The sequence below is a fragment of the Lactuca virosa genome, chromosome 8, assembly GCF_052849685.1.
Source record: "Lactuca virosa cultivar CGN04683 chromosome 8, Lactuca_virosa_CGN04683_v6, whole genome shotgun sequence".
In the NCBI taxonomy this organism is placed as follows: Eukaryota; Viridiplantae; Streptophyta; class Magnoliopsida; order Asterales; family Asteraceae; genus Lactuca; species Lactuca virosa.
In genome coordinates this window covers 165972574-165978998 of record NC_136433.1, presented here as the reverse complement: position 1 = coordinate 165978998, position 6425 = coordinate 165972574, and positions in this window count along the sequence as shown.

The window sequence follows — 6425 nt, the reverse complement described above, 5'->3', positions numbered from 1 at the left end:
CAGATGCTAAGATAGATGAACACTCAGTTGTCTAGGCTCATTAGGGACCTGGAAATCATGGAACTCGGCGAGTGGATGAACAAACTCAGCGAGTTCAAGGCAATGTCCCAACCACATGGAGACAGACTCGACGAGTTCAAAGAGAACTCGGCGAGTCATAGACTGGACACATTCATACAGATGAAGATGAACTCGAAGAGTTCAAGGATGAACTCGGCGAATCGATTGAAGATGGTCCCGATGTTTTGGTTGAAGGAGAACTCGTTGAGTTCTTGCTAGACTCGACGAGTAGAGTCGGGGTTGTAGCATTTTGTAAGGATATGGACTCGACGAGTTGGTGGACCAACTCGGCGAGTCGAGTCAACTGGATGTTGACTTTGATCAAAGTTGACTTTGACTAGGGTTTGACTTTGACTTTGACCTGGACTTGAGTTGACCCTTGTAAGGGAGGGTTGTGAGTATGAATTAGTAATCGAGAAAGGTTGTTGTGTAGGGATTGAGGAGTTGAGACGAGTGGATTCCCATACCGAGGACTGTGCAGACACTACACGACATCGAGGTGAGTAACCTTCCAATAGCAGGGGGTCTACGGCCACAATGCCGGCCCACTAGTAGGAGTTGATTTATAGATGATTGTCTTTTTTATAATTACCTAGGTTTGCTACTACCTGATATGTTTTATGTGATTAGCATGATGCGATATATGTGATAGTGGTAGTAGGGGGGATTATTCCCGATTACCGGTTGAAAGATACCGAGGGGGGGTCGTCAGAACCCATGCATGTCTGGTAGTATGTTCATCATATGATCTTATGTGGTAGTGTTAGGGGGTGAAATAGTCCCTGTATACCGGTTGAAAGATGCCGAATAGGAGGTCAACTCCCGGTTACCGGTTGGAAGATACCGAAGGGGAGGTCTGCTCCCGGCTACTGGTTGAAAGATACCGAAGGGATGTCCAGCTTCCGATTATGCCAGTCAGATACTGGTTGAAAGATACCGAGGGATAGGCAATATATGTTTATGGTATGTGGTATGATGGGGGAACTCACTAAGCTTCGTGCTTACGGTTTTCAGTTTTGTTTCAGGTACGGCTTCAGCGAAGGGGAAAGAGTCGGCACGGTAGCAGCGCATCGCACACACACACACACACATTTTCCGCATATAAGATTTCTAGGATTTGTACTCTGATATTGTTTTATCATGATATGACCTGACATTGATACTCTGGTTTTGATATGAATTGATACTATGGTTATTTTCAGACAAATGGTTTTATAAGTATTATAATTAAAAAGGAATATTTTTAGTCATGCTTTTTGGGATGTTACAAGTTGGTATCAGAGCCTTGGTTTGAGGGATTCGGACACACCTTCGGTGGTGTCTGGACTCACATCGAGGGTTTGAAAGATTGTTTTTTTATAAAAAAAATATTTTTTCCAAGATTTAAATAAGAAGTTTTGAGAAAGAACAAGGTGTGTGATGTGTGCGACCGGCCGAGCTCAAGTAAGTTTTCCCCAAGATACCCATACATGTTATGATATGATGTGATATGATTATGAGAATCGCATGCTAGATTAGGGCTAAGGATCTAGGAATGATGCCTTATATGCTTGTTGCCCTTATATGAGAACTGCACACTAGATTAGGGTTAAGGATCTAGGAAGATGCCTTATGTGCCTGCTATATGTGCCTATTGAATTATATGCTAGAGCTGGTTAATCAGTAATATGATGGCCTGAATAGGATATGCTTAGTATGGTTACTCAATGCTCGAACGATGCTTGCTTTGTGCTTTTAGGAGTTCTATTTATCTTTAGCTAACTAGTAAACGAATACGTTTTAAGTTACATATTGCGAGGACGAAATAATTTTAGAAGGTCCGGTCTAGCCCTACTACGCAGCTCTTGTTTGAGTCAAACCGTTGTAGGGTAGGACCTCTCATTCGAAGAACTATATGGTCTTAGTAATATGTAATGGTATTCGCAAGCTAGTTAGGTAAAGGTAGCATGGATTACTTATGCAGCTGACGGCAGAGAGTAGGTCGGAGAGTTACTCTAGGGTGAGCTTAGAATGAGAATAGTGCAAAGAGCAGTAGTAGTGGAAGGGACTTGGTAAAGTCAAGGCAATCCTTAAGAAAAGTACGGATAGATGTGGAAGCTAGTATGGTCCCGTATTACTGAAAGTAGAGGCTCCGTACTCAAGTCAAGGATGGCCGAGATGGAACCAGGAAACTTGTGGTATGTGAGACCTCGTGAGGTTATGTATGACCCTGATGATTATGTGTTTTGTTTGAGAATGGTGATGATTACGCGACATGGAGGAGGAGGTGGTTCAGGGTTAGGATCAGGCTCAGGATCAGGTTCGAGATCAGGTGTCGAGCCAGTCGATGAGGGACTACGTGAGTTCATTGCTTCTGAGATCACTAGAGGCATCCTTGATTCGACCCCGGTGATTTTCGGGTTGATCAAGGAAGGGATTATTGAGCTGATGGAGGAACGCCTCAGGGCGTTTAAGAGTGACTGGGCGGCTAGCCAGTCAGGGGCGCGCACACTGTCCTTTAAGGACATCAGGGGGAGTGGTGCACCGGATTTCCATGGGGCGAAGGACCCCATCGTGGCCAGGAGATGGATCGAAGACATCGAGTCTGCACAGTTGACGAGCTTCTGCACTGAGGGGTCGAAGGTTCGATATGTTACAGGTTGTTTGAGGGACAGGGCTAGGGATTGGTGGGAGTCAGTTGGTGATTCCTTGGGAGCCTCAGCCGTTGAGGCTATGACCTGGTCGGACTTTGTGACCAGGTTCAGGGCTGAGTTTGCGCCGGCTGTGGAGCTTCAGCAACTAGCCAGGGAGTTTCTCGACATGAGACAGACTACAGAGACAGTGGCGGAGATTACCGCCAAGTTCTGGGAAAGGGCCTTATTGGTGCCTCAGTATGCGGGGGATGAGGAGATGCGGAAGACCCGCTATCATGACATGTTGAGAGCGGACATTCGGGAGCACGTCAGCTACTTAGCATGCCCGACCCTGGATTCTATGATTGCCAGGGCGAGGGAGAGGGAGATTGATTTGGAGCACCTCAGGAAGAGGAAGGCAGAGGAAGGACAGGTTACTGGGGCTTTGGGGAAGAAGCCCAAAGGATTCAACTCTAGGTCGAAGGGCCAACCGGGCCAGAGCCGCTGCAGGAAATGCGGCAGGCCGCATGAGGGAGCTTGTAGACTGGGATCATCAGGCTACTATAAGTGCAGCAAGACTGGGCACTTTGGTAGGGATTGTAATGCCCCTACCCCCACCTTTCAGACATTAGACCCGATTTGCTTTCATTGCAATCAGAAGGGCCATAAAAAGGCCAACTGGCCGAGATTGACAGCAGCAGCAGCACCGGTAGCGACGCCAGCTCCAGCGACCCTGCGGATCACTGATAGTCGGCAGGGAAAGTCGGAGGCTCCAGTGGTGAGGAGTCGAGGAGGCACGCGCCGCACCTAATGTGGTGACGGGATCCTTCCATGTGAACGACATTCCAGTTCAGGTGTTGTTCGATTCGGGTGCTACCCGATCATTTGTCTCTCTTGCACTTGGCAAAAACTTCCCTGAGTCTTCGGGCATGTTGGATTGCCCGGTAGAGGTCGAGATTGCTGACGACCGATCAGTTCGAGCATCTGAGGTTTTTAGAGATTGTGTGTAGAGGTTTTTAGAGATTGTGTGTAGAGGTCGCTATTTGGTAGACTTGGTTCCCATACCATTGTGTGGGAATAAGGTCATCATCGGTATGGATTGGTTGAGCGCTAATGGGGTTGTGATTGACTGCGCGTAGTAGTTGGTATGTGTCAGGACCCCAAGTGGGGGAGATCTGGTGATTCAGGGCGAGAACCCACAGCATGGACCAAATTTATGCTCAGCAGCGAGGGCTAGGCGCTACCTTCAGCAGGGTTGTGCCGGATATGTTGCGTACGTCATGGATACCCAGGAGGAAGGTAAGGCGACTGTGAGTGATGTGCCGGTGGTGCGAGAGTACCCGGATGTGTTTCCAGAGGAGTTGCCTGGGATACCCCCGGAGAGACAGGTGGAGTTTAGGATCGACCGGGTTCCTGGTGCGGCCCCGATAGCCAAGGCACTGTATCGGTTGGATCCTCCCGAGATACAGGAGTTGTCTACACAACTACAGGAGCTGTTAGACAAGGGATTCATCAGACCGAGCAGTTCACCCTTGGGAGCCCCGATTCTTTTCGTGAAGAAGAAGGATGGGTCGTATCGGATGTGTATAGATTACCGGGAGCTGAACAAGGTAATGGTGAAGAACCGTTACCCACTCCCGAGGATTGATAATCCCTTTGACCAACTACAGGGGGCATCTTGGTTTACCAAGATAGAGTTACGTTCAGGCTACCATCAGATGAAGGTCAGAGACGAGGATGTACAGAAGACTGTGTTTCGGACTCACTATGGCCATTACGAGTTCGTGGTGATGCCCTTCGGGCTCACCAATGCTCCTGCCGCGTTCATGGACCTCATGAACCGTGTATGCAGACCGATGCTGGATCGTTCTGTGATAGTTTTCATTGATGACATCTTGGTTTACTCCAAGACACAGGAGCAACACGAGGAGCATTTGCGAGAGGTTTTGGATACCTTGAGGAGGGAGAGCTTGTACGCCAAGCTCTCCAAGTGCGAGTTCTGGTTGCGCGAGGTGCGGTTTCTTGGGCACCTTGTCAACCAGAACAGGATTTTGGTTGATCCGTCCAAGGTAGAGGCCGTGATGAGATGGGAGGTTCCGAAGTCTCCATCTGAGATTCGGAGTTTCCTTGGATTGGCAGGCTATTACCGGAGATTCATCCAGGATTTCTCCAAGATAGCCGTACCCCTGACCCGGTTGACGAAGAAAGCCGTTGTCTTTCACTGGGGGCCTGAGCAGCATGCAGCTTTTGAGACATTGAGATAGAGGCTATGCAAGGCACCGGTCCTCGCCCTGCCAGAGGGCATAGAGGATTTTGTAGTATATTGCGATGCGTCCATCTCAGGTTTGGGTGCGTTATTGATGCAGAGAGGGCATGTTATCGCTTACGCTTCGAGGCAGCTGAAACCTCATGAGGCGAACTACCCGACGCACGATTTGGAGTTAGGGGTGGTTGTCTTCGCCCTCAAGATTTGGCGACACTACCTATATGGAGTCCGTTGTACCATTTACACGGATCACATGAGTCTGAGGTAACACATAGACCAGCCGAATCTGAGCATGAGGCAGCGTCGGTGGCTAGATGTGGTGAAGTATTACGATTGTGAGATCCTCTACCACCCGGGGAAGGCCAATGTGGTGGCCGATGCTCTTAGCCGCAAGGATGCCTCGATCAGAGATGTTTGCTTGCAGATGACAGTGGTGACTCCGCTTCTGGAGCAGATCCGAGAGGCCCAGCAGGAGGCTATGAAGGAGGAACATCGGAAGAGTGAGCATATCGTGGGACAGGTTTCCTCCTTCGACTACAATAGCCGTGGGTTGTTGACACTACATCGTAGGGTGTGGGTTCCCTATCATGGGGGTGTGCGCCAGGTTCTGATGGAGGAGGCGCACAAATCCAGGTTTTCTATTCATCCCGGGGCGACGAAGATGTATAGAGATCTTCGCCCCGATTACTGGTGGCCCGGCATGAAGTAGGATGTAGCATGGTACGTAGAGCAGTGCTTGACCTGTAGGAAGGTCAAGGCCGAGCACCATAGGCCACACAACAAGATGCAACCGCTAGATATTATCATGTAGAAATGGGAAGATATTACCATGGATTTCATCCCCAAACTTCCCAGGACCGCGCGGGGAGTGGATTCCATATGGGTCATCGTGGGTCGGTTGACCAAGAGTGCACATTTCATACCGATCCAGAAGAGCATTTCGGCCGAGAAGCTAGCCGATATCTACATCCGAGAGGTTGTAGCTCGACATGGAGTGCCAGTCTCCGTGATTTCTGACAGAGATGTACGGTTCACTTCCAGATTCTGGACGAAATTCCACGACGAGTTAGGTACTCGTCTGCACTTTAGTACCGCTTTTCACCCTCAGACGGATGGCCAGAGCGAGCGGACCATCCAGACTTTGGAGGATATGCTGTGGGCATGTGTCTTAGACTTTGGTGGTAGCTGGGATACCAATCTTCCATTAGCTGAGTTCTCCTACAACAACAGCTACCACGCGAGTATCGATCGTCCTCCCTTCGAGATGTTATACGGGAGGAAGTGCAGGACCCCGATTTGGTGGGGTGAGGTTGGGCAGAGAGTCATGGGGAGTACCGAAGTGGTACTCAAGACTACGGAGAGCATCCATCTGGTCAGGAGCAGGCTTCAGACTGCCCAGAGTTGGCAGAAAAGTTATACCGACAAGCGTCGTTCAGACCTGGCCCAGGTCGGGGTTGGGTCCTCCTGAAGGTGTCACCTTGGAAAGG